The sequence below is a fragment of the Bufo gargarizans genome, unplaced genomic scaffold, assembly GCF_014858855.1.
Source record: "Bufo gargarizans isolate SCDJY-AF-19 unplaced genomic scaffold, ASM1485885v1 fragScaff_scaffold_45_pilon:::fragment_2:::debris, whole genome shotgun sequence".
Classification (NCBI taxonomy): domain Eukaryota; kingdom Metazoa; phylum Chordata; class Amphibia; order Anura; family Bufonidae; genus Bufo; species Bufo gargarizans.
This window is the reverse complement of record NW_025334121.1, coordinates 626,712-653,341: the sequence shown is the minus strand read 5'-3', so window position 1 is coordinate 653,341 and position 26,630 is coordinate 626,712.

The window sequence follows — 26,630 nt, the reverse complement described above, 5'->3', positions numbered from 1 at the left end:
CACGCTGTGATGGCAAAGGCAAAAAAACTCTCCCTTTTTGAACGTGCTCGGGTTGTTGAACTGCATAAGCAGGGTCTCTCACAGCGCGCCATCACTGCTGAGGTGGGCTGCAGTAAGACAGTCATTTGGAATTTCTTAAATGATCCTGAGGGTTATGGAACAAAAAAGTCAAGTGGAAGACCCCAAAAAATTTCATCAGCACTGAGACGGAGGATCCAATTGGCTGTCCGTCAAGACACTGGACGATCCTCGACCCAAATTAAGGCCCTTACTGGTACTGACTGCAGCCCCATAACCATCAGACGGCATCTGAGACTGAAGGGCTTCAAAAACAAAAGACGTCTTCAAAAACCTCATCTCTTTGAACGCCACAGAACTGCTCGTTTGGACTTTGCAAGAGAGCACTAAACATGGGACATTCAAAGGTGGAAGAAAGTTTTATTTTCTGATGAGAAAAAAATTAACCTTGATGGTCCTGATGGTTTCCAACATTACTGGCATGACAAGCAGATCCCAACTGAGATGTTTTCTACGTGCCACAGTGGAGGGGGCACTATAATGGTCTTGTGTGCTTTTTCCTTCAGTGGAACAATGGAGGTTCAGGAAGTGCAGGGGCATCAAATGGCTGCTGGCTATGTCCAGATGTTACAGAGAGCATTCCTCATGACTGAGGGCCCTCGTCTGTATGGTAACGACTGGGTTTTTCAACAGGACAACGCTACAGTACAAATTGCCTGCAGGACAAGGGACTTCTTCCAGGAGAATAACATCAGTCTTTTGGCCCATCCCGCAAGTTCCCCTGATCTAAATCCAATGGAGAACCTTTGGGGGTGGATGGCAAGGGAAGTTTACAAAAATTGACAACAGTTCCAGATAGTAGATGGCCTTCGTGCGGCCGTCTTCACCACTTGGAGAAATGTTCCCACTCACCTCATGGAAACGCTTGCATCAAGCATGGCGAAATAATTTTTGAAGTGTTCAACAATCACTTACATCCACTCTGTCAATGTCCCGTACATTTGTGTACCAAACATGGCGGAGGTAATGGCAGGATGGCTTGAGTTATCTAATTGCTCCCTGTTACTGAGCTGGGATTGTTTGATTTTGATACTGTAGAAGCATATACATGGCCTGAGTTTTCTGGAGGAAACAAGTGGCCCAAATATGGCAATGTATTTAGGACATGTATTTCTTTGATGTATATTGCAAAATAGAGGTTTTGTGTGTGACCTCAGCTGGAGAGGACGCTAGCCTTTTCCTAACCCCTCTAACAGTTCTGGTCTGTGAAAGGTTTGTGTATGACCCTCACGCTATCTTCAGGTTTTATAATAGGGGTTTCTGGTCACTGTGGAGTGGTTCCACCTTACTGATTTTATGGCGACAATCTCCTGACCTGGCTTTGGGAACATGGACGAGGTTATGACCCAGTACCAGAATGTAAATGGAGAGGTTGCCTACTCCTAATTTTTATATTATGATACCTCTATCACCATAGCCATGAATCAGCTTCCTCACGCTTTGTGGTAACTAATCAATTTTTCCTATCATGATGGCTGAAAATAAAAAGTTATACTCACCTCATCCACTTGATCGTGGAGAGGCCGTCCGCTCCTGTCTTGACTGAAGTAAACCCTCCAAAGGACCTGCGGCAAGCATGAATATGTTACCATTTGATAAAGCTGGCCACAGGCGGTGACGTCATAATGTCACCACGTCATCATGTTCGCCACAGGTCCTTTGGTGGGTTTTCTTCAACCAAAATGGGAGCAGAAAGCCTCTCCACGATCTGGTGGATGAAGTGAGTTTGATTTTTTTAAACCCAGGATTAACCTCAAAAGCACCTGAATGTACATCTCAAATGCCATGATCAGCTGTAAATGCAGCATCTGAGGGGTTAAATGACAGGGGCAGCACGATCGCCGTTCATTGCGCCCACTCCATGCAATAAAAAGCAATTTCTGACAAAGTAATTTGTAACTAATCAAATTTCTTGACAAAGTTAGGCGAAACTGCCAAATCATATTTTTCAAAACTTTGCTCATTTATAATGGCTACAGGCAAATGCAAAAGTATGTAAACCATTAGGATAAACAGATTGAAGGTGAAATTAGAATCAAGTGTTTTAAATCATGAGATGACAATCAGGGGTGAATGGGCGACCTGTTTTATTTAAAGAACAGGAATCCATCAAAGTCTCATCTTCACAAGACATGTTTGTGGAAATATATCCTGGCATAAGTAAAGGAAATTTCTGAGGACCTCAGACAGACAGATTGTACACAAATGGAGAAATTCAAGACCATTATTACCCTTCCCAGGAATGACTAACCAGAAATGATCACGCCCAGAGCAAGGCATTTAATAATCCACAAGGTCACAAAGGAACCCAAGGTAACCAATAAACATCTAAAGGCCTTTTTCACATTAGCTAATATTAATATTCATAAGTCCACCGTCAGGAGGTTTCTGAACAACAATGGTGTATAAAGCAGGGTTGCAATGAGAAAGCCACTGTTCTCCAAAAGAACATTGCTAACCATTTGTAGTTTGCTGCAGATCAACTGAACAAGCCAAAGGGCTATTGGAACAATGGGGGAAATTTATTAAGCTGAAATTCGTCTATATTAGGCGTATTTCAGGTGCAGATTTAGGCGCAACAGTTAGGTACGCCTCAATCAGCGAATTATTTTCACTCAAGCCCGGTCTAAAAAAGTGGGCGGGGAAGGGAACAGGTCGAAAGGGCCAGTCTCATTTACCACGACTACGTACGACTGTTTTAGGCGTAAAAAAAGGTCTAAATGTAACACAGCTCAGAAGCTGTCTTATATTTAGAACTGGCGGAGGATCCACAGAAGTTATGAAGAGGCCTGTGCCCCCACTGGCATAGAGCTTTATTAAGACCAGCATCTAAATTATGGTCCTAATATTTGTGCCCCAATGTTTTCCCATATGAATAGGAACAAAATATAACTTTTTGGCTTAAATGAGAACCATTATATATGGAGAAAGGAAAACACTGCATTCTATCATAAAAACCTCATCCCACCTGTAAACCTGAGGTGGTAGTATTATGGTTTAGGCCTGTTTTGCGACATCTGGGCCAATGGAAAAATAAATTCCAAATTATACAAATTCTAAAGTAAAACATCAAGGCGTGGCTGTCTAAGCTAAATCTCAAGAGAACATGGATCATTCAGCAAGACAATGACCCTAAGCACACAAGTTGTTCTACCAAAGAATGGTTAAAGAAGAATAAAAGTTAAAGTTTTGGAATGGCCAAGTCAAAGTCCTAACATTAATTCATTAGAAATGTTGTGGAAGGACCTGAAGCCAGCAGTTCATTAGAGGAAAACCACCATCAAACCGAGGTGCAGCTGTTTTATATGGAGGAATGGGCTAAAATTCTTCCAACCCATTGTGCAATTACTGGAAATGTTTATTTGCAGTTATTGCTGCACAAGGATCAGACCAGATACCAGGGGCGTCATTAGGTCAAAACATTCTGTGCTGGAGCCCCGGATGTTTTGTCCAGTGCACCGAATGTTAATGCTGGTGGGATTTTTTTTATTTTTTTATTAGGCTATTCCTAGCCATCTGGGCAATCCCACAGATCATCTCCCAACCCCCCACTGTACTTGTTCTGCCACTTGCAGGCTGCGCGGGCATGAGTTCAGAACTTCAGTCACTTCGGTCCGCAATTCTGTTCTGCGGCGCGTGATCCCGAGAAACCCGCCACAGGAGGTCAAAGGTCTTGCGGAATCACGCGCCACAGAACAGAATTTTCCACATCACCACTCCCATGGATACATTTCTGAGCATCAGTAAACTATTATTTGATTCTCTTTGCATTAATCCACTTACCTCTTTGCTCTGAGAATTGTAGCTGTATAATGATTTAAAGGGAACTCCGAAATTGAAACAAGGCACTTCTCTGCCAACTTTACTGATTATTAAGAAATGCTTCCATGTGTTTGGAATTAAAGTATAGCGGGGCCAAACACTGAGGTAGAGCTGGTTGACTTATATTGACTAAATTACGGAAGCAGATTTAGTATAAATATCCAGCATTTGAATGATTTATTTTTATTTATTTTTTGGGGGGGAGGGGGGATTTCACAAAATTATGTGCAAAGAGGTTGTCTAGTTTAGAAAACCTATTTTACAACTTCTTATTAGAGAATTCTAACCTAACAGAGTGCATCCTCCATTTAGGACCTTCAACTATCAGCCAGAGCAGAGGGCAGCTGCAAAGAGTGTCAGTTCATTATGTATTACATGGAAAGCCCTTTCATTTACATGAAAACTGTGTAATGCTTAATTTCCCCCTGTGATGGCGGTAAAATGTAACATTGGCTTTCCTTACAAATTACAGTTGATCACCCTGGGATCAGCTTTTTTTATTTTGGGTTGGGGTGGGGGGTGGGGCAGACATTTGAATACAAGGGAGTAAACAAATACCCTTTAATACTACATAATAAATGAATCCATTCATTTAGTGGGGAAATGCTTCTCTTCTGTTATAAGGAATAGCTATGGTATACTAGAATGGAAGTATAGGGAAAGAAAATACTTTTTGGGGATGACAAAAATTTTAAATTTCTAATACACAGATGTATACAGCATACATATATATATATATATATATATAAACTGTCATATGTCACAATAGAATAGAGAACTACTAGCTTGCAAAGATCTTTTTCTTTCCCTTACATACATAAGACCTCACAATTATGTTTTTAGGTGTACAGTAGCTGAATGGAACAATTGGCATTTGTAATGAATGCCACACTTATAAACGCCTTCCAGTACTGTTTTTAGCTCCTACTGCAGGCCTAATGGTGCAAATATAATTTCGCATTGGCATAGCATGGGGTGATATTTTAGTTGTAGTCAGACTACACCCCATTGACTTACATCTGAGCCATATTTAGTTACCAGGGTGCGATTCCTAAAGTCTCCATACCGCATTAATGAGATTCAGTATTCACTAATATGATGTGGATGAAAATTAAAGTACTGGTTTCAAGTTGGGAGGCTATAGAGCAGCAATTGAGTCCTCATACTGTACATGAGCTTCTATTAAATAAAATATCCCAGGTGCCCTCTCTGACTTAGAGGAATTATTAGTATTTATTGGCCTTTTTGTATGCTTCCATGCTCCAGCAATATAACAGATAACTAGTCAAAAGCTAAAAGCAAATTTGTATTGAACTGGATTCTTCAAAATGCCCATAAGCTGTTTTTAACACATTTTGGAACAGAAACAGGACACTATTTATTGCAAAGTAGGAATGTGCTAACTGTGGAGATGAGCCAGGTGCTGGTAACACTGCTATGTCTATGTTGGGCTTACTTGCCATCTCTGGCATTTAGGAAACAGTATTTTGGAACTTATTGCCTCTACAACTTCAGCTCATGACTCAGCAGTGCCAGTACAGGAAATTTAATATTTAAAACATGCCACACATTAAAGATGCTTTCTTCTTCTTCTTTTTTTTTTTTTTTTTTTTATGCAAACATGAACATTTAATACATGTAAAGAAAAGTCACTGAATAAAGTGGCCTAAATGGGAGGAAATGCTCAACCCCAAACACTGTAGCATTGTTTATAATCGGAGGAGCAATTCCTCTGCAAGTGATCCGTTGCTAACGGCAATCCCCAGCAAAAATGCATACAATGGAGAATGCCGGCAGCAGACCACATGCACCACAAAAACATCCTACACAAGATGGAATAATGAAAATATAAGAATACATAAATCACTGAAAAAAGGTGCACCACAATTATATGTGACTGACCATACTGGCTAGACCCTCACGCTGATGTTAAAAGCTCAGACTTTAGCCAATATATTCAGTAATACATGTATTAAATATGCTAATGCTTGTCATTGGTAACATTCTGGTGCACCTGGTAGCCTGTGTCACATGGCCTGTTATAGGTGGGGCTCGCAGCCTCTTCCTCCCTCCCATTGTATTAGTGATCTTACTATGGAGGTATGTGGGAGCTTGGCTATGAGTCAGTCCTTAGCACCTATCAGACTGTGTTCAAACACTATAGGTAGTTTAGCGGTAGGACCCACGCCACACTGAGATACCTTGATGGGGTGCGCAGGGCTCCGATATGGTCCTGACTGGAATATATTGGCTAAAGTCTCAGCTTTTAACATCAGCGTGAGGGTCTAGCCAGTATGGTCAGTCGCATATTATTGTGGCGCACCTTTTTTCAGTGATTTATGTATTCTTATATTTTCATCCACACATTATTTCATTTTGTGTAGGATGTCTTTGTGGTGCATGTGGTCTGCTGCCGGCCTCCTCCATTGTATGCATTTTTGCTGGGGATTGCCGTTAGCAACGGATCACTTGTGGAGGAATTGCTTCCCTGATAATAAACACACTACAGTGTTTGGGGTTGAGCATTTTTCTCCCATTTAGGGTCCATTCACAAGTCTGCAGTGTATTGTGGATACCCCCGGCCGGCACCTCCATAGAACTGCCTATTCTTGTCCACAATTGGGGCCGCTCTCCGGAGATGCGGATGCGGACAGCACACTGTGTGCTGTCCGCATCTCTTCCGGCCCCATAGAGAATGAATGGGTCTCGATTCGTTCATGAATGTTGCGGAACGGATCCGGACCCATTCTACGGACGTGTGAATGGACCCTTAGGCCACTTTATTCAGTGATTTTTTCAAACATGAACCCAACTGTTATAATGTCCAAAAAACTAAACATCTATAGGAACATGCTGCCAGCTCGCCCGAGTAAAGGAAAATCTAGCAGTTTATATTTCGAATAAAACATATGAGAGTAGCCTGTCATATAGTATGTATAAACTATGAATTTTCAACTATAAGTAATAATGTAGCACTGATGTAATGATATAAAGTGGACGTGAAGTTGCTGTGTCACTTGACCAGATTTGACTTGAGGCTACTCCTAAGGTAGTTATCTAAGTGACCCACCTGGTCTTCACCCTTTAGCCCCTGTACAGGGATCTGTGGGGAAATCTCAAGCCGTTACCTCTTGGAGTAGTCTATGTTCAAGTGACTACTGACCCACTGAGATAAAGAGACATTAGTGCGGAAAACTGAGGGCGAAACCGTAGTCACAGACAAGCTGAGGTCAGGGCAGACAAAGTACATGCAATATGATAAACAGTCTAAGGTTAGGGTGAGCAGCTCAGTGTCAGTACAGAGAACAGGCACAGTAAAGGTCGGGCAGCAAAGGGTGAAATCGGCATACAGGAGTCGGTGCACGGAACAGGCAAACAAGCTAACGGTACACCTTTGCAGTAAACTAGTGTACTAGAACCTATTGCTCAGGCATCTTCCGATAGGGGATGTGCCTTAAGTACCTCAATGTAGCAAGCCTGAGGGGATGGGTAAGAGGAGGGTAGAGGAGCTGGACCTTTAGGACCCGGAGAGAAAGCACATGCACTATGTGGGCACTCAGTGGTGTTGCCAGCTACAAGTAGGCCCCAGCCTACGTGGGAGCACAGCATTACTCCAAAAGCCAAGACTGCCGGGCAAGGAGAGAGGTACTTAGGTGGAACTGGACTGCTGGAGCCTTGGCACTGTAGAGCTTCTGCTACTCCATCCAGGCATGAGAAAACAGTAAGTGCCCTACTATGGGCTGGTGATTACAACCAAACAAATTATATTTATCTGGTCTTGCTGCTTATACTGTATCTGTTCCCTGAACGGGCTGGTGATTGTGACCAATTTGATTACGGTATATACTTCTGGTCTTGCCAGAGAGACCTTGATTGATTGCTAATCTGTTTGGTTTGTTGTGTAACCATGAGATAAACCCTGCACTTGGGGAGAAACGCGTCGGCATAGTGTAGGGACATCTTAGGGTACAGACCAGGGATGGGTTCCAGTTCTGTGTTGATTTCACCTTACAGGGTATTGCACAGAGTTAGGGTTCTAGGGACAACGTGGGGTCGGTTGGGCTTCATTGTTATCAATAATAACTTCCCTGCTTGTTGCTGGGTTTGTTTACCACAGAGTCAGAATATAGTACCTTCACACCTCATATGGTGATAGTCTTTTTTTTGTGGATCAGTATTCCTCATGTATTGTATTGCTTTTGTTCTTTTTCTTTGGTTTAATAATTTCGAGGAGGTATTTTATCTATATTAAAAGGTATGTTTTATTATGGTGCTAGCAGTGATAATACTTAAGGTCGGCACAGTATTTTTTCAACAACTTTATCAATAACTCTGACACACAAGAACAAGGGGACACATTCTGAAATTAGGATGTCAATAATCAATGTCAGAAAATGTGAATTTAATGAAAGAGTATTATATACTTGAAACAGACTGCCAGCAGATGTGATTGGAAAATCGACAGCAAATGAATGTAAGCAAACCCAGGATAAAAGTATATCTATCTGATGAGAGAAATACAAATAAATAATTGGCAGACTAGATAGACTACCTGTAGATGGATAATGGCCAGAGTAGATGGGTCTTGTGGTCCTTTGTGCACCTTTCTTTTTTGGTACATTTGTGCAGTTCTATATACCTAACAATCAATAAGGTTGCACTAGTTCAGTGATGGCTAACCTTAAGCACTCCAGCTCTGGTCAAACTACGACTACGAACAGCCAAGCAAGTGTACATCTTGGGAGTCGTAGTTTTACCACAGCTGGAGTGCCGGATGTTAGCCATCACAGCACTAGTTCAAAGAAGATTTTGTAGGACATTTTGTATCTCCATGAACAATGCCATCTGTAGGACACGTCACATGTTTATGTGAACTAGACTAGAATGTTATGTTTAAAGTACTATGAATATGTGGTGTGGTTGAGTGTGTCTGTTTCTGGGAATGCTAGGCCTATGATAATTCTGAGTTTGCAAAGTATAGTCGCAAAGTACAAAAAGCCTAAACCTTCTACTGCGTTATCCGCTGTGAAACTAGAACAGGGATTTCACTTCCTTCATCATTTTAACCAGAATAATTCTGAGATCAGACTTCATTTGCAAGCCACAGAGAAAGTTTTTTGCCTTTTAATGTATATTTGAGGTTTGTTATTTGTGCTGTGACCCAAAAAAATAAACATATTTAACAGCTCTCTTTGCCTAAGTGAACCAGCTGTACAATGCAGTGAATTAACACTTTAACATTATTAAAAGAATGTCTATGCAGAACCTATGCTTTTTACTTTACCATGTCTAATATATAGTTGAAAAAATTAGGAGTACCCTTCAGAATTACAAGTATTTCTGCATTGGTTACTATAACATGTGGCCTGATTCTTATACAAGTAAATCACAATTAAAGACAAACTCTAAAGACAAATTTAATTAAGCTAATAACACAAAAACTGTTGTACCAGTCATGTATTTTATCAAGCACAAGGCGTAAACATCCATAGTGCAGGGAGAAAAGGTATGTGAATCCTTTAATTTAGTAACCTGTAGATCCTCCTTTAGCAGTAATCTCCAGAAAATGGTCCTGTAGCAGCAAATAAGATTTGTTTTATGCCTTGTTCACACATTATTGTTTTGGTCAGTGATGTTTTGGTCAGTGATTCTGAGCCAAAATCAGGTGCGGCTCTAAACACAGAACAGGTGCAGATCTTTCCCTTATATCTTATGTCTACGGAGGCTCCAATCCTGGTTTTGGCTCACAATCACTGATGGAAATCACTGATCAAAACACTGACATTTGAATGAGGCATAACATTGGGGTGGAATTTTTGGCCATTGATCCCTGCAATGTGATTCAGTTCATTGTTATTTCAGGGATGTCTTGCTTGCATAGACCTCTTGAGGTCATGCAACAGCATCTTGATAGGGCAGGTCAGGTCAGGACTCTCACTTGGCCATTCCAAAACAAAAATATATATATATATATATATAAAATAAAAGAATTCCGCAGCACATCCACGTAGTAAAGAAAATGAAAAAACTTTATTCACCAAGCATGGTTGGTGAATAAAGTTTTTTCATTTTCTTTACTACGTGGATGTGCTGCGGAATTCTTTTATTTTATATCGTTGGAGGTGGATCGCCTACTCAGCCGCTGGCACTCCGAGTATACTACACAGACAGTGGTGCTGCCCACATTCCTTTTTTATATATATATATATATATATATATATATTATTTATTTTTTTTTTTTATTTTTTTTTTTACTTTTTAAAATCTTTAACTAATTTAGTTGTGTGCTTTGGGTAACTGCCTTGCAATATCTCCCAACATCTCTTCAGCTTGAGATCATGAATTGCTGCCCTTATACTATTTTGCTAAATGTTTTCCTACACCTTAAAGAGGACCTGTCACCACTCCTGACATGCCTGTTTTAATAGCTACACGCATTCCCCATGTAATAAATATTCTGGGGCATCTAGTCTTATGGCTCCTTTATTATTTGTACTAGAAGTTATGAATTAATTGCTACATGATTAGTCAGACAATGGCAGCACTGATTGGATAGAGTGAGTCTGTGCAGGGACACTCCCCCAACTGGTTACCACCCCCTCTGTGCCCTTACTGCAGACTGCTAGCAATTCATTCATAACTTCTAGTACTAATAATAAAGGAATGGCACAACATAGAACAATAAGAATAGATGTTCCAGAATTGTTATTACATTGGGAATACATGAAGATATTAAAACAGGCATGTCAGGAGAGGTGACAGGTAATCTTTAAAGTTCATTGTTCCTTAACTGACCACAAGGTGCTCAGACCACGAGGCGGCGAAGCAGCTCCAAACCATGATGCTACATCAATTATGCTTCACATTTGGGATGACGTTTTGGTGCTGGTGTTCAGTGTTAATTTCTCCAAATATTCCTCCAGAATTGTGATTTTATGCTAAAAAGCTTCACTGTTGTCTCATTTTTCTAGAGAACACTTTTCCCATGACTGAATCACTGTCACCATTAACCAGTTATTCTTAGAAATTCTGGTGACGTGTTTTTCTATATTAGGCGTATCTCTGATGCAGATTGTTATTTGCGCTGCAATCTGCGACTTTTCCTCGCCCACGCCAGGTCTAAAAAAGTAGGAGTGGTGTGGGCAGGGAATGGAACAGGGCAGAAGGCCTGTCTAATTCATCATTTTCTACACCTGTTTTAGGCATAGAAAATGGTCCAAATGTAAGACAGCTAGGAAGCTGGATTATATTTAGACCAGCGGTTGATAAGCCAAAGTTAATTAGAGGCCGGCGCTGCTACATAACTTCAGGGGATCTATCGCCAGTGCAGGGGCTTACTAACCTCTTCTACCCCGGGCCAGTTTTCGCCCTCTTGCCCAGGCCATTTTTTTGCAAATCTGACATGCATCACTTTATGTGGTAATAGCTTTGGAACACTTTTACTGTTCCAAGCCATTCTGAGATTGTTTTCTAATGACACATTGTACTTCAAGATAGTCATAAATTTGAGTCAATATTTTTCACCTTTATTTTACAAAATATCCCAAATTTACCCAAAATTTTGAAAAGTTCGCAATTTTCAAAATTTAAATCTCTCTGCTTTTAAAACAGAAAGTGTAGCCTCATAAAATATTTATTACCTAATATTCCCCATATGTCTACTTTATGTTGGCATAATTTTGTAAATGTGATAAAAAAATTTTAGGACATTAGAAGGCTTAAAATTTTATAAGCAAAACCCACTTTTTAAGGACCAGTTCAGTTCTTTGTGGACTTATATAGTGGAAACCCCACATAAATGACCACATTGTAGAAACCATACCCCTCAAGTTACTCAAAACTGATTTGACAAACTTTGTTAATCATTTAGGTGTTCCATAAGAATTAAAGGAAAATGGAGATTACATTTCTAAATATAAGTTTTTGGGCAGATTTTCCATTTTAATCCATTTTTTTCTTTAACACATTGAGGGTTAAGAGCCACACAAAACTCAATATTTATTACCCTGATTCTGCGGTTTACAGAAACAACCCACATGTGGTCGTAAACTGATGTAAGGACACACGGCAGGGCACAGAAGAAAAGGAGCATATGGTTTTTGGAAGGCAGATTTTGCTGAACTGGTTTTTAGATGCCCTGTCCCATTTGAAGCCCCCTGATGCACCCTTACAGTAGAAACTCCCCAAAAAGTTACCCCATTTTGGAAACTAGGGGATAAGGTGTCAGTTTTATTGGTACTATTTTGGGGTATATATGATTTTTAATTGCTCTATATTATGTTTTTTGTGAGGCAAGGTAACCAAAAAATAGTTGTTTTGGCACAGTTTTAATTTTTTAAAACATTCATCTGACAGGTTAGAACATGTGATATTTTTATAGAGCAGGTTGTTATGGATGCAATGATATCAAATATGTCTACTTTGTTTATTTGTTTCAGTTTTACATAATAAAGCATTTTTGAGGAAAAAAATTATGTTTCTGTGTCTCCATTTTCTGATTGCCATATTTTTTATTTTTTTCTGCCGATCGTATTTTGCAGGCGCTCATTTTTTTGTAGGAAGAGTTTACGCTTTTATTAGTACCATTTTTGGGTACATATGATATTTTGATCATTAATTATTACACTTTATGGGGTAAGCTGACCAAAAAATGTGTTGTTTTGGCACAGTTTTTATTTGTTAATTTTTACAGAGTTCACCTGAAGGGTTAGGTCATGTGATATTTTTATAGAGAAGATCGTTCTGGACATGGAACTACCTAGTATGTATACGTTTTCCTATTTATTTAAGTTTTACACAAAAATTGCATTTTTGAAACAAAAAAAAAAAGAAGTTTTATTGTCTTCATAGTCTGAGAGCCATAGACTTTTTATTTTTTGACCGATTGTCTTAGGCAGGCTATCATTTTTTGCGGGATGAGGTGATAGTCTGATTGGTACTATTTTGGGGGCCATACACCTTTTTGATTGCTTGGTGTTGCACTTTATGTGATGTTATCTGACAAAAAATGGCTTTTTTGGCACTGTTTTTATTCAATTTTTTTTTACGGTGTCCACCTGAGGGGTTAGATCATGCTATATTTTTATAGAGCAGGTTGTTATGGACACGGCAATACCTAATATATTTAACACAATAATAGTATTTTTGAAACAAAAAAATGATGTTTTAATGTCTCCATGTTCTGAGAGCTATAGTTTTTTTTTTTCTTGAGAGATTTTCTTATGTAGGGGCTCATTTTTTGCTGGATGATTTATGAATTTTTATTGGTACCATTTTGTGGGACATGCGCCTTTTTGATCACTTGGTGTTGCACTTTTTGTGATGTAAGGTGAAAATAATGGCTTGTTTTGACAAGGTGTTTATTGGACAGGGTGGATCATGTTCTATATTTATAGGGCCAGTCGTTACGGACGTGTTGATACCTAATATGTGTGTTTTTCCTTTTTTATATACTTTTTATTATAAAATCAGGCGAAATGGGTGTTTTTTTCTTTTTTTAATTGAAACTATAATTTTATTAAAAAAACTTTTTTTTGCTTTTTTTTTATGTTATTTCTGTCTCACTCTGGGACATCAACTTATGAGGGTATGATTGCCTGTTAGTGTATTACACTGAGTAATACACTAATAGGTTGCCTAGGAAACCAAGCCTGGGGCTGGATCTCCTTGGCCCCGTAGAAGGCAGGCTGTGCAAGGCGGGCTGCCTTATTACCAATTGGGTCCCTGCCACAGCAGCGCGGGGACCCGAGTGGTTCCCTCACCTGCGCATGCACCCTCTATGCCGCGGTCAGCTCTGACCACGGCATAGAAGGGGTTAATCCACCAGCATCGCTGTAAAAGCCGGGTCCCGGCTATCAGGGACTGCGGGGACCCTACAGTAATCAGGCGCACACCGCTCCAGGGGCCTTCCCGATCACCATGATGTAATAGTACGTCAAAATGCGGCAAGTCACTTACCGCCATGACGTACTATTAAGTCATCTGTCGGGAAGGGGTTAAGACCGGCATCTAAAACACTAGTCTTAATAAATGACTCCCAATATGTTTTATAGTCTGTCGGTATAAAAGAACCCAGTGACTGTCAGGGTTCATGCCCCAGAAGAAGCCATAGGTGGCAAAACACGAGTTGGGCATGGCTTATCTGGGGGATGCCACTTGGATGTTTTTAAGCCTTTAAAGGGGTTGTCCAGGTTAAGAGCTGAACCCGGACATACCCATATTTTTACCCAGGCAGCCCTCCGATGTTAGCTTCGGAGCATTTTATGCTCCGATGCTCTCCCTTGCCCTGCACAGGATGGCGCAGGGCATGAGCTTTTTTATTTACAATAACAAACTGCTTCCGCCCAGCAGTGTGTTCGGTAACTTCACCGGCTCTGATAGGCCGCTCATCAGTGCCGGTAACGTTACCAGGCTCACTGCTGGCCGAAAGCCTCTGTCTGGCAGCCTTAAGGAGAGCCTGTTACGTCACCGGATCTCCTGAAAGTGCCTATGAAATTCTCCAATGCTCTTGTCAGGGGAGTGCCTGGGTGAAAATGGGGGTTTGTCTGGGTTCAGCTCTGAACCCGGACAACCCCTTTAAATCTGTGATAGGCTTGTATTTGCTCTTTTGTGGGTACAATAAATCACACTGAATTTACCCATGAGTGGTTGGTGGCCTCGCTGGACTATGTTGAATATCTTTTGGCAGCAAACAGTGTGTCTAGTATAAATGGAGAGCTTCTACAAACCAAATGAGGCTTTCATTTATGCTTGGACTGAACCTCTAGGACAAACCCTCTCTTTTCTTCATGGTATACACTGGTTGAGCACAACGTTAATTTTGAATATGAAACTGGAGAACAGTATAGTTAGTAATGTGGCTCCTAATTGGCTCCTAACAGACCCCTGAGGAAGCTGGTTCACCCAGCGATACGCGTGGTGGCATACATTTGGTGGCATACATTTGTCCATATTTAGGACTTGGTGACCATAGGGATGTGTATTCGATGTATTGTTTTGTCCTAACACATGGTCTTAATTGTATACAATGCTCTTAACTTTTGTCTTGTGTTGCTAAATAAATTATAAGTTACTATAAAGTTATGTTGATACCAACTGAAAACCAAGCACATTAATAATATCAAACACATTAAATGTTGTTTATCTACATGTAATTTAAAGGGACTGTGTGATATAGAAAATATACTTTCAAAACCCCAGAAGGATATTCTGAGTTAATAGAGGCAGGATCCCCTGCACAATCCTTCCTATTATCTACTCTAATATCTATCATAGAGGGTGGCGGCAAAGAGCCTGTCTTGCTCTGACATACCTGCTGTGGCTATGCTTTACACAGATTTGGCAGTGCTGCAGAGGCACTGAACACTTTCTGGTGAGTTTTGCTACAAATAAAGCTGAATGCTGGGGCTTCAACAAGTGGAATTCAGCTTATTATAGAGAAACTCTATGCTAACAAAAGGAATCAGCAAAAGTGGACAACCTCTTTAAAAGTGTGAATATTTGTCATTTTAAGAAAAGATCTTACACCAAGACAATAGAAAGTTGCAGGTAAAAATTGTTTAGCATGGAAATAAATTCCTGTTAAGTCTGTCATAAAAAGTCCTGTAGGGTGTAGAGTAGTCAAACAAACGTAATTATTTGGAATATTTGGAGACATAAGTGTAGAAGGTTGTATTGAGAGTTGCATATCCTGTATGCCCCTCGGCTCCTCCAATTAATGGCATAATACACTTACATATAAAAATCCACAGTTTCTTATGTACAGTATACAAGATATAGCACAGAAACAGAAAGATGCGATTGCAATCCATTGCACCTCACATAAGTAATCGGATCCCTGTTCTCAAAAGGTCAAAACGGACAAATGATCTCTGGGTCTGATGTCCTGTCATGTTTGAAGAATCCTTCTAGAGTGAGACATTGGGTAAAATTTACAAATCTAAATGCACCAGAATACTGACACAATTTGCACCCAAAAAATTGGTGCATGTCTTGAGGTAAATTAAGCCAACAAGACTAGATAGTCTAAATATACGCCAGATTTATCATCCAGCATTATAATAAATCTAGTAGTTTAAGATTGTCCATCAATGTCTATACTATCAGACACTACTACTAAATCTGCCCACTGACTTATCTTTGTTTTGGAGGGGGACACAGAATCTGGCTTCATGTCAGCAGAGAATCAGTCTTCATGTCATAGCAGAGAATCAGGCTTCACGTCACCCACCACTGTAACAGTCCATTTTCATAAATTTAGGCCCAGCACCCAGGCAGAGGAGAGAGGTCCCGTAACAGACAATCTGGCTTCATGTCAGCAGAGAATCAGTCTTCATATCATAGCAGAGAATCAGGCTTCACGTCAGCCACCAATGCAACAGTCCATTGTCAGATATTTAGGCCCAGCACCCAGGCAGAGGAGAGAGGTCCCGTAACAGACAATCTGGCTTCATGTCAGCAGAGAATCAGTCTTCATATCATAGCAGAGAATCAGGCTTCACGTCAGCCACCAATGCAACAGTCCATTGTCAGATATTTAGGCCCCGACACCCAGGCAGAAGAGAGAGGTCCCGTAACAGACAATCTGGCTTCATGTCAGCAGAGAATCAGTCTTCATATCATAGCAGAGAATCAGGCTTCACGTCACCCACCACTGCAACAGTCCATTTTCATAAATTTAGGCCCAGCACCCAGGCAGAGGAGAGAGGTCCCGTAACAGACAATCTGGCTTCATGTCAGCAGAGAATCAGTCTGCATGTCATAGCAGAAAATCAGGCTTCACGTCAGCCACCACTGCAACAGTCCATTGTCAGATATTTAGGCCCAGCACCCAGGCAGAGGAGAGAGGTTCCGTAACAGAGAATCTGGCTTCATGTCAGCAGAGAATTAGTCTGCATGTCATAGCAGAGAATCAGGCTTCACGTCACCCAACATTGGAACAGTCCATTGGCATATATTTAGGCCCCGGCACCCAGACAGAGGAGAGGTTCATTCAACTTTGGGTAGCCTCACAATATAATGGTAAAATGAAAATAAAAATAGGATTGAATGAGGAAGTGCCCTGGAGTCCAATAATATATGGTTAAGGGGAGGTAGTTAATGTCTAATCTGGACAAGGGACGGACAGGTCCTGTGGGATCCATGCCTGGTTCATTTTTATGAACGTCAGCTTGTCCACATTGGCTGTAGACAGGCGGCTGCGTTTGTCTGTAATGACGCCCCCTGCCGTGCTGAATACACGTTCAGACAAAACGCTGGCCGCCGGGCAGGCCAGCACCTCCAAGGCATAAAAGGCTAGCTCTGGCCACGTGGACAATTTAGAGACCCAGAAGTTGAATGGGGCCGAACCATCAGTCAGTATGTGGAGGGGTGTGCACACGTACTGTTCCACCATGTTAGTGAAATGTTGCCTCCTGCTAACACGTTGCGTATCAGGTGGTGGTGCAGTTAGCTGTGGCGTGTTGACAAAACTTTTCCACATCTCTGCCATGCTAACCCTGCCCTCAGAGGAGCTGGCCGTGACACAGCTGCCTTGGCGACCTCTTGCTCCTCCTCTGCCTTGGCCTTGGGCTTCCACTTGTTCCCCTGTGACATTTGGGAATGCTCTAAGTAGCGCGTCTACCAACGTGCGCTTGTACTCGCGCATCTTCCTATCACGCTCCAGTGCAGGAAGTAAGGTGGGCACATTGTCTTTGTAGCGTGGATCCAGCAGGGTGGCAACCCAGTAGTCCACACACGTTAAAATGTGGGCAACTCTGCTGTCGTTGCGCAGGCACTGCAGCATGTAGTCGCTCATGTGTGCCAGGCTGCCCAGGGGTAAGGACAAGCTGTCCTCTGTGGGAGGCGTATCAACATCGTCCTGCCTTTCCCCCCAGCCACGCACCAGTGATGGGCCCGAGCTGCGTTGGGTGCCACCCCGCTGTGACCATGCTTCATCCTCATCCTCCTCCACCTCCTCCTCATCCTCGTCCTCCTCGTCCTCCAGTAGTGGGCCCTGGCTGGCCACATTTGTACCTGGCCTCTGCTGTTGCAAAAAACCTCCCTCTGAGTCACTTCGAAGAGACTGGCCTGAAAGTGCTAAAAATGACCCCTCTTCCTCCTCCTCCTCCTCCTGGGCCACCTCCTCTTCCATCATCGCCCTAAGTGTTTTCTCAAGGAGACATAGAAGTGGTATTGTAACGCTGATAACGGCGTCATCGCCACTGGCCATGTTGGTGGAGTACTCGAAACAGCGCAACAGGGCACACAGGTCTCGCACAGTCATTGGTGGTGAAGTGGTGCTGTTCCGCAGTGTGACTGACCCGTGCGTGCTGCAGCTGAAACTCCACTATGGCCTGCTGCTGCTCGCACAGTCTGTCCAGCATGTGCAAGGTGGAGTTCCACCTGGTGGGCACGTCGCATATGAGGCGGTGAGCTGGAATGCCGAAGTTACGCTGCAGCGCAGACAGGCGAGCAGCGGCAGGATGTGAACGCCGGAAGCGTGAACAAACGGCCCGCACTTTATGCAGCAGCTCTGACATGTTGGGGTAGTTGTGAATGAACTTCTGCACCACCAAATTCAGCACATGCGTCAGGCAAGGGATGTGCGTCAAACCGGCTAGTCCCAGAGCTGCAACGAGATTTCGCCCATTATCGCACACCACCAGGCCGGGCTTGAGGCTCACCTGCAGCAACCACTCGTCGGTCTGTTCTATACCCCGCCACAACTCCTGTGCGGTGTGGGGCCTGTCCCCCAAACATATGAGTTTCAGAATGGCCTGCTGACGTTTACCCCGGGTTGTGCTGAAGTTGGTGGTGAAGGTGTGTGGCTGACTGGATGAGCAGGTGGAAGAAGAGGAGGAGGAAGCCGAGAAGGAGGAGGTGGCAACAAGAGGCAAAGAATGTTGCCCTGCGATCCTTGGCGGCGGAAGGACGTGCGCCAAACAGCTCTCCGCCTGGGGCCCAGCTGCCACTACATTTACCCAGTGTGCAGTTAGGGAGATATAGCGTCCCTGGCCGTGCTTACTGGTCCACGTATCTGTGGTTAGGTGGACCTTGCTACAGATGGCATTGCGCAGTGAACACTTGATTTTATCGGATACTTGGTTGTGCAGGGAAGGCACGGCTCTCTTGGAGAAGTAGTGGCGGCTGGGAACAACATACTGTGGGACAGCAAGCGACATGAGCTGTTTGAAGCTGTCTGTGTCCACCAGCCTAAATGACAGCATTTTATAGGCCAGTAGTTTAGAAATGCTGGCATTCAGGGCCAGGGATCGAGGGTGGCTAGGTGGGAATTTACGCTTTCTCTCAAATCTTTGTGAGATGGAGAGCTGAACGCTGCCGTGTGACATGGTTGAGACGCTTGGTGACGGAGGTGGTGGTGGTGTTGGTGGTACATCCCCTGTTTGCTGGGCGGCAGGTGCCAACGTTCCTCCAGAGGCGGAGTAAGAGGCCGAGGCGGCAGCAGCAGAAGAGGCCGAGGCGGCAGCAGCAGAAGAGGCCGAGGCGGCAGCAGCAGAAGAGGTAGCAGGGGGAGCCTGAGCGACTTCCTTGTTTTTAAGGTGTTTACTCCACTGCAGTTCATGCTTTGCATGCAGGTGCCTGGTCATGCAGGTTGTGCTAAGGTTCAGAACGTTAATGCCTCGCTTCAGGCTCTGATGGCACAGCGTGCAAACCACTCGGGTCTTGTCGTCAGCACATTGTTTGAAGAAGTGCCATGCCAGGGAACTCCTTGAAGCTGCCTTTGGGGTGCTCGGTCCAAGATGACGGCGGTCAGTAGCAGGCGAAGTCTCTTGGCGGCGGGTGTTCTGCTTTTGCCCACTGCTCCCTCTTTTGCTACGCTGTTGGCTCGGTCTCACCACTGCCTCTTCCTCCGAACTGTGAAAGTCAGTGGCACGACCTTCATTCCATGTGGGGTCTAGGACCTCATCGTCCCCTGCATCGTCTTCCACCCAGTCTTGATCCCTGACCTCCTGTTCAGTCTGCACACTGCAGAAAGACGCAGCAGTTGGCACCTGTGTTTCGTCATCATCAGAGACATGCTGAGGTGGTATTCCCATGTCCTCATCATCAGGAAACATAAGTGGTTGTGCGTCAGTGCATTATATGTCTTTCACCGCTGGGGAAGGGCTAGGTGGATGCTCTTGGGAAACCCTGCCAGCGGAGTCTTCAAACAGCATAAGAGACTGCTGCATAACTTGAGGCTGAGACAGTTTCCCTGGTATGCATGGGGGTGATGTGACAGACTGATGGGGTTGGTTTTCAGGCGCCATCTGTGCGCTTTCTGCAGAAGACTGTGTGGGAGATAATGTGAACGTGCTGGATCCACTGTCGGCCACCCAATTGACTAATGCCTGTACCTGCTTAGGCCTTACCATCCTTAGAACGGCATTGGGCCCCACCATATATCGCTGTAAATTCTGGCAGCTACTGGGACCTGAGGTAGTTGGTACACTAGGACGTTTGGATGTGGCAGAACGGCCACGTCCTCTCCCAGCACCAGAGGGTCCACTAACACCACCACGACCATGTCCACGTCCGCGTCCCTTACTAGATGTTTTCCTCATTGTTATCGTTCACCACAACAACAAAAATATTATTTGGCCCAATGTATTGTATTCAAATTCAGCTGAATATAAATTTGAGGCCTAGTATTTAGGCGCTGGGTGACAGGTATGGGTTTACTGACAGAATTAGACTTGGAAATGCACAGTAGCGTGTGTGTGAAGTTATTCAGAATGACCCTATGTGCATCTTGAATATTATATACCCTTTTAGGGATAGATTTCAAATAGCTCTGATACAGCAGAAACCACTAAATTATGAAATTGCTAAATTGGGAATTGTATTTCAACCCAGAACAAAAAATGTGCTTTGACGGACACTAAATAACTTGCCAAGCCACAACAGTACAGCAGTAACGACAGATTTAGCGGGATATAAATTTGAGGCCTAGTATTTAGGCGCTGGGTGACAGGTATAGATTTACTGACAGAATTAGACTTGGAAATGCACAGTAGCGTGTGTGTGAAGTTATTCAGAATGATCCTATCAGCACCTTGATTCTGATATACCCTTTTAGGGATGTATTTAAAGTAGGCCTGATACAGCAGAAACCACTAAATTAGGAAATTGCTAAATTGGGAATTGTATTTCAACCCAGAACAAAAACTGTGCTTTGACGGACACTAAATAACTTGCCCAGCCACAACAGTACAGCAGTAACAACAGATTTAGCTGGATATAAACTTGAGGCCTAGTATTTAGGCGCTGGGTGACAGGTATACGTTTACTGACAGAATTAGACTGGGATATGGCCAAAAAATAACCACACTATTGATGGTTAAATGCACTTGGTGTGACAGCATGACCAACCACACTACTGAGGGTTAAATGCACTTGGTGACAGGCGCAGCTTGCCCCTGATGTAGTATATGGCCAAAAAATGAACAGACTATTGCTGGTTAAATGCACTTGGTGTTACAGCTTGACCAACCACACTACTGAGGGTTAAATGCACTTGGTGACAGGCGCAGCTTGCCCCTGATGTAGTATATGGCCAAAAAATAAACAGACTATTGCTGGTTAAATGCACTTGGTGTGACAGCTTCACCCTGATGTAGGCTTTAGCCAAAAAACAACCACACCATTGAGGGTTAAATGCACTTGGTCGCAGCTTGTGCTGGCGCACCACAAGACACAAAATGGCCGCCGATCACCCCAGAAAAACGTGACTGACAAACGGTCTGGGCAGCCTAAAAACAGTGAGCAATTGAGTATCAGCAGCTCAATGATCCACAGCTGCAGATTGATCACTGGATGGAGTCTTTTGGAGGAGTTAATCAGCCTAATCTCGCCCTACTGTCGCAGCTGCAACCTCTCCCTACGCTAATCAGAGCAGAGTGACGGGCGGCGCTATGTGACTCCAGCTTAAATAGAGGCTGGGTCACATGGTGCTCTGGCCAATCACAGCCATGCCAATAGTAGGCATGGCTGTGATGGCCTCTTGGGGCAAGTAGTATGACGCTTGTTGATTGGCTGCTTTGCAGCCTTTCAAAAAGCGCCAAGAAAGCGACGAACACCGAACCCGAACCCAGACTTTTACGAAAATGTCCGGGTTCGGGTCCGTGTCACGGACACCCCAAAATTCGGTACGAACCCGAACTATATAGTTCGGGTTCGCTCATCCCTAGTCATTGCCTATTGTTTAAATCATGTTTTTATGTTTAAGATATTTTTAAGTATTTTTGATGATGTTATTTTTTATTATTCAAGTCAATATCTATATTTAAACAAAAAACATAAAATCCTACAGTTTTCGCACTGGTCACTAAGCCTAATAATGAGCGCCACTTCTTGGTTTGTACAGATCACGTTACTCCAGTTATCTGCTTATCTGCCATTCTAATCCTGCCTGTAATTATATCACCTTTGTGTACAGATAAGACAAAATATGCCATTCACAATAAGGGATTGTCAAATCTTATCTATTCTTTCCTTGTATAATGACCTCTGCACAGGTCGCAGAGTAAGGAGGTCCCCTCCTGTCTATTGTGTCTATGGCCCATGTGGCTGCCATAAAGCAATTTTCTTAGCACTCTCAGGCAAGATAGCAGTTCCCATAATCATAATCAGAAAATAGAATAACCAATTTACAATTAGAAAATAAAAACAGATTAAATAAAGGAGATGTGTTGCTATCTTGTTTTTACTAGCAGATACAATTTTTGGTGACACATTTCCTTTACTCCCTTCCCAAAGCCCCCACCACAAATTTATGGTGGAAGTTGGGTATTTAAATATGGCAAGCCCAGTGGACGCCATAGCCGCCAGGGGCAATAACATCGACCATGCACATTTATCCCCTCAAATGCCGGGGGAATCAAATAGTGTGGGCAGTAGCCTTTATTGTCCCAAATGATCTGAAGCTGTCACAGATAGGTACATATCGAGACCCTGCCTGTGGTAGGAACATAGTGAAATGCTCACAGACTCCTATGCTAATGCATTGGACTCTATAAGAGAAGTTATCTAATGATTGCTTGTTCAAGTTCACTAGGTAAACAGTTAAAAAATGTAAAAGAAAGAAAAAAGTTTTAAAAAATATATCACTCCTCTTTCACCAAAATAAAAATAAAAATAAACAATGAAAATGCAAACATCATGGCTACATGTGAAAATGCCCATACTATTAAAATATAAAAATGGCTTATTCACCATTTTTGGTCACTTCACCTCCCCAGCAACATAGACAAAAATAAGTTATAGAGGTCTTAATATGGCGATGCCAAAAAAAATAATGTTTTTTCTAAAGTTTTTTATTTTTTCACCCCATTATTAAAACTCAATAAAAACTATATACATGTGGTATTGTTGTAATCATATTGATCTGGAGAATGAAAGTAACAGGTCAGTTTTACTGCATAGGAAACTAGGTAAAAACAAAACCCATAAAACTGTTACAGAATTGTGTTTTGTTTTTAATATTTCCAAACCACTTGAATGTTTTTTTCCAGCTTCCCACTACACTGTATGCAATTGTAAATGGTGCCTCTAGAAAGTATTATTTGTCCCGCATCAAACAAGCCCTGTGAAGAGTAAAGTAAAAAAGTTATGGCTCTGCGAAAGCTGGGAGCAAAAGGCAAAAAGCAAAAAAAAGGAAAATGGCCTTATGTATACCTGATGTTATAAATGCCCGAAACAGGATATAAACCAATGGTGGATACATGTCGTGTATGTTGGGTCACCATACTATAGATAGAACTGGTGACCCACGGTTCGCACAGGGGAACATCGACTACATGCGGACACACTGAACCACCGATGATATGCTGGTTTTGAGATATATAATTGTGAAATATAGGTCAGCTGTGTGTTAACTAGATAGACAATCTTTTAACCCTTCACTAGCACAATGCACTTGCACTTTATTATTTGATAGCTATTCACAGATCAATGTTTTGAGGATGTGTCCTTTTCAGATATTGTTGTTTAAAATCTCATTCGTAGTGATGGACGAACATCTGCCGGGGCGGTTCGCGAACGCGATCAAATGTTCACGATGCGTGGCGCATCCCATTCATTTTAATGGCAGGCGAACCTGAAAAATCTTCAGCTCATATTTGCAGCCAAGAAATACACTACGTGCAGAATTATTAGGCAAATGAGTATTTTGACCACATCATCCTCTTTATGCATGTTGTCTTACTCCAAGCTGTATAGGCTCGAAAGCCTACTACCAATTAAGCATATTAGGTGATGTGCATCTCTGTAATGAGAAGGGGTGTGGTCTAATGACATCAACACCCTATATCGGGTGTGCATAATTATTAGGCAACTTCCTTTCCTTTGGCAAAATGGGTCAAAAGAAGGACTTGACAGGCTCAGAAAAGTCAAAAATAGTGAGATATCTTGCAGAGGGATGCAGCACTCTTAAAATTGCAAAGCTTCTGAAGCGTGATCATCGAACAATCAAGCGTTTCATTCAAAATAGTCAACAGGGTCGCAAGAAGCGTGTGGAAAAACCAAGGCGCAAAATAACTGCCCATGAACTGAGAAAAGTCAAGCGTGCAGCTGCCAAGATGCCACTTGCCACCAGTTTGGCCATATTTCAGAGCTGCAACATCACTGGAGTGCCCAAAAGCACAAGGTGTGCAATACTCAGAGACATGGCCAAGGTAAGAAAGGCTGAAAGACAACCACCACTGAACAAGACACACAAGCTGAAACGTCAAGACTGGGCCAAGAAATATCTCAAGACTGATTTTTCTAAGGTTTTATGGACTGATGAAATGAGAGTGAGTCTTGATGGGCCAGATGGCTGGATTGGTAAAGGGCAGAGAGCTCCAGTCCGACTCAGATGCCAGCAAGGTGGAGGTGGAGTACTGGTTTGGGCTGGTATCATCAAAGATGAGCTTGTGGGGCCTTTTTGGGTTGAGGATGGAGTCAAGCTCAACTCCCAGTCCTACTGCCAGTTTCTGGAAGACACCTTCTTCAAGCAGTGGTACAGGAAGAAGTCTGCAAGGTAAGAAAAACATGATTTTCATGCAGGACAATGCTCCATCACACGCGTCCAAGTACTCCACAACGTGGCTGGCAAGAAAGGGTATAAAAGAAGAAAATCTAATGACATGGCCTCCTTGTTCACCTGATCTGAACCCCATTGAGAACCTGTGGTCCATCATCAAATGTGAGATTTACAAGGAGGGAAAACAGTCCACCTCTCTGAACAGTGTCTGGGAGGCTGTGGTTGCTGCTGCACGCAATGTTGATGGTGAACAGATCAAAACACTGACAGAATCCATGGATGGCAGACTTTTGAGTGTCCTTGCAAAGAAAGGTGGCTATATTGGTCACTGATTTGTTTTTGTTTTGTTTTTGAATGTCAGAAATGTATATTTGTGAATGTTGAGATGTTATATTGGTTTCACTGGTAAAAATAAATAATTGAAATGGGTATATATTTGTTTTTTGTTAAGTTGCCTAATAATTATGTAGAGTAATAGTCACCTGCACACACAGATATCCCCCTAAAATAGCTAAAACTAAAAACAAACTAAAAACTACTTCCAAAAATATTCAGCTTTGATATTAATGAGTTTTTTGGGTTCATTGAGAACATGGTTGTTGTTCAATAATAAAATTAATCCTCAAAAATACAACTTGCCTAATAATTCTGCACTCCCTGTAATTACTAGAAGTGCACAAATAGTCCCACAACATGGACAGTGACATATCAGATGTATTATTCGAATTTGCAATCTCCATTCATTTTTGTTTTCAATGTGAAATATCGGCAATATAATTTACGCGTACGCGCATGCGCAAATGCACTATACAGTACCCAAATGCACTATAAAGAGTATATTGGTATATAACACCCCGCTTCAATCAGTTTTTTTGGGGGGACGACTGGTATATCACAACAGTAGAAATTATTTGTTCCAATAACGCTTGTCCCTCTATATACCTGCAGTATCGCAGCAGAACCGCACACAACTGCCGCACAATACAAATGCACTATAATATACTTTCTAACATTGTACAAGGAAGGCAATACATTAGAATATACATGAAGATAAAACGTGACCTTTAATAATCTTACTATGAGGGTCCATTCACACGTCCGTAGGTGTTTTGCGGATCTGCAAAACTCAGATACCGGCAATGTGCATTCCGCAATTTGTGGACCGCACATCGCCGGCACTATAATAGAAAATGCCTAATCTTGTCTGCAATTGCGGACAAGAATAGGACATGTTCTATTTTTTTGCAGAAACGGAAGCACAGATGCGGAAGTGCGGATCGGCGGATGCAGAAAGCACATTCCGGCCCCAATGAAAAAATTGCGGAACAGATGCGGACCCATTTTGCAGACGTGTGAATGGAAAAGAAATCCCTCAAAATGAAAATAAATGAAATTATTAAAGTTAACCAAAAAGCACAGATGTGGTAGGCAATAACAAGTGCTCGGCGGCACTAAATCAGGTGCTCGGCGGCACCAAATCAGAAACCATATGTCCTACCACAATCCGGGGGGTTCCAGTGCACATTGATGAATCCAGGAGGGAAAGCAAAGAAAACATCCATCCCTGGGCTAGATGATGATGTGGTATTTAAGGACACAGTGGGCAAAGAACTGTCCCTGATATTGCCCTACAGGGGGGTGCTATTCTGGCCCTGATAGCCTAACCACAGACCACCCGCCCTGATAAGAGCGACCCCGTCCGGAACCGTACCCTATATAAAAATGG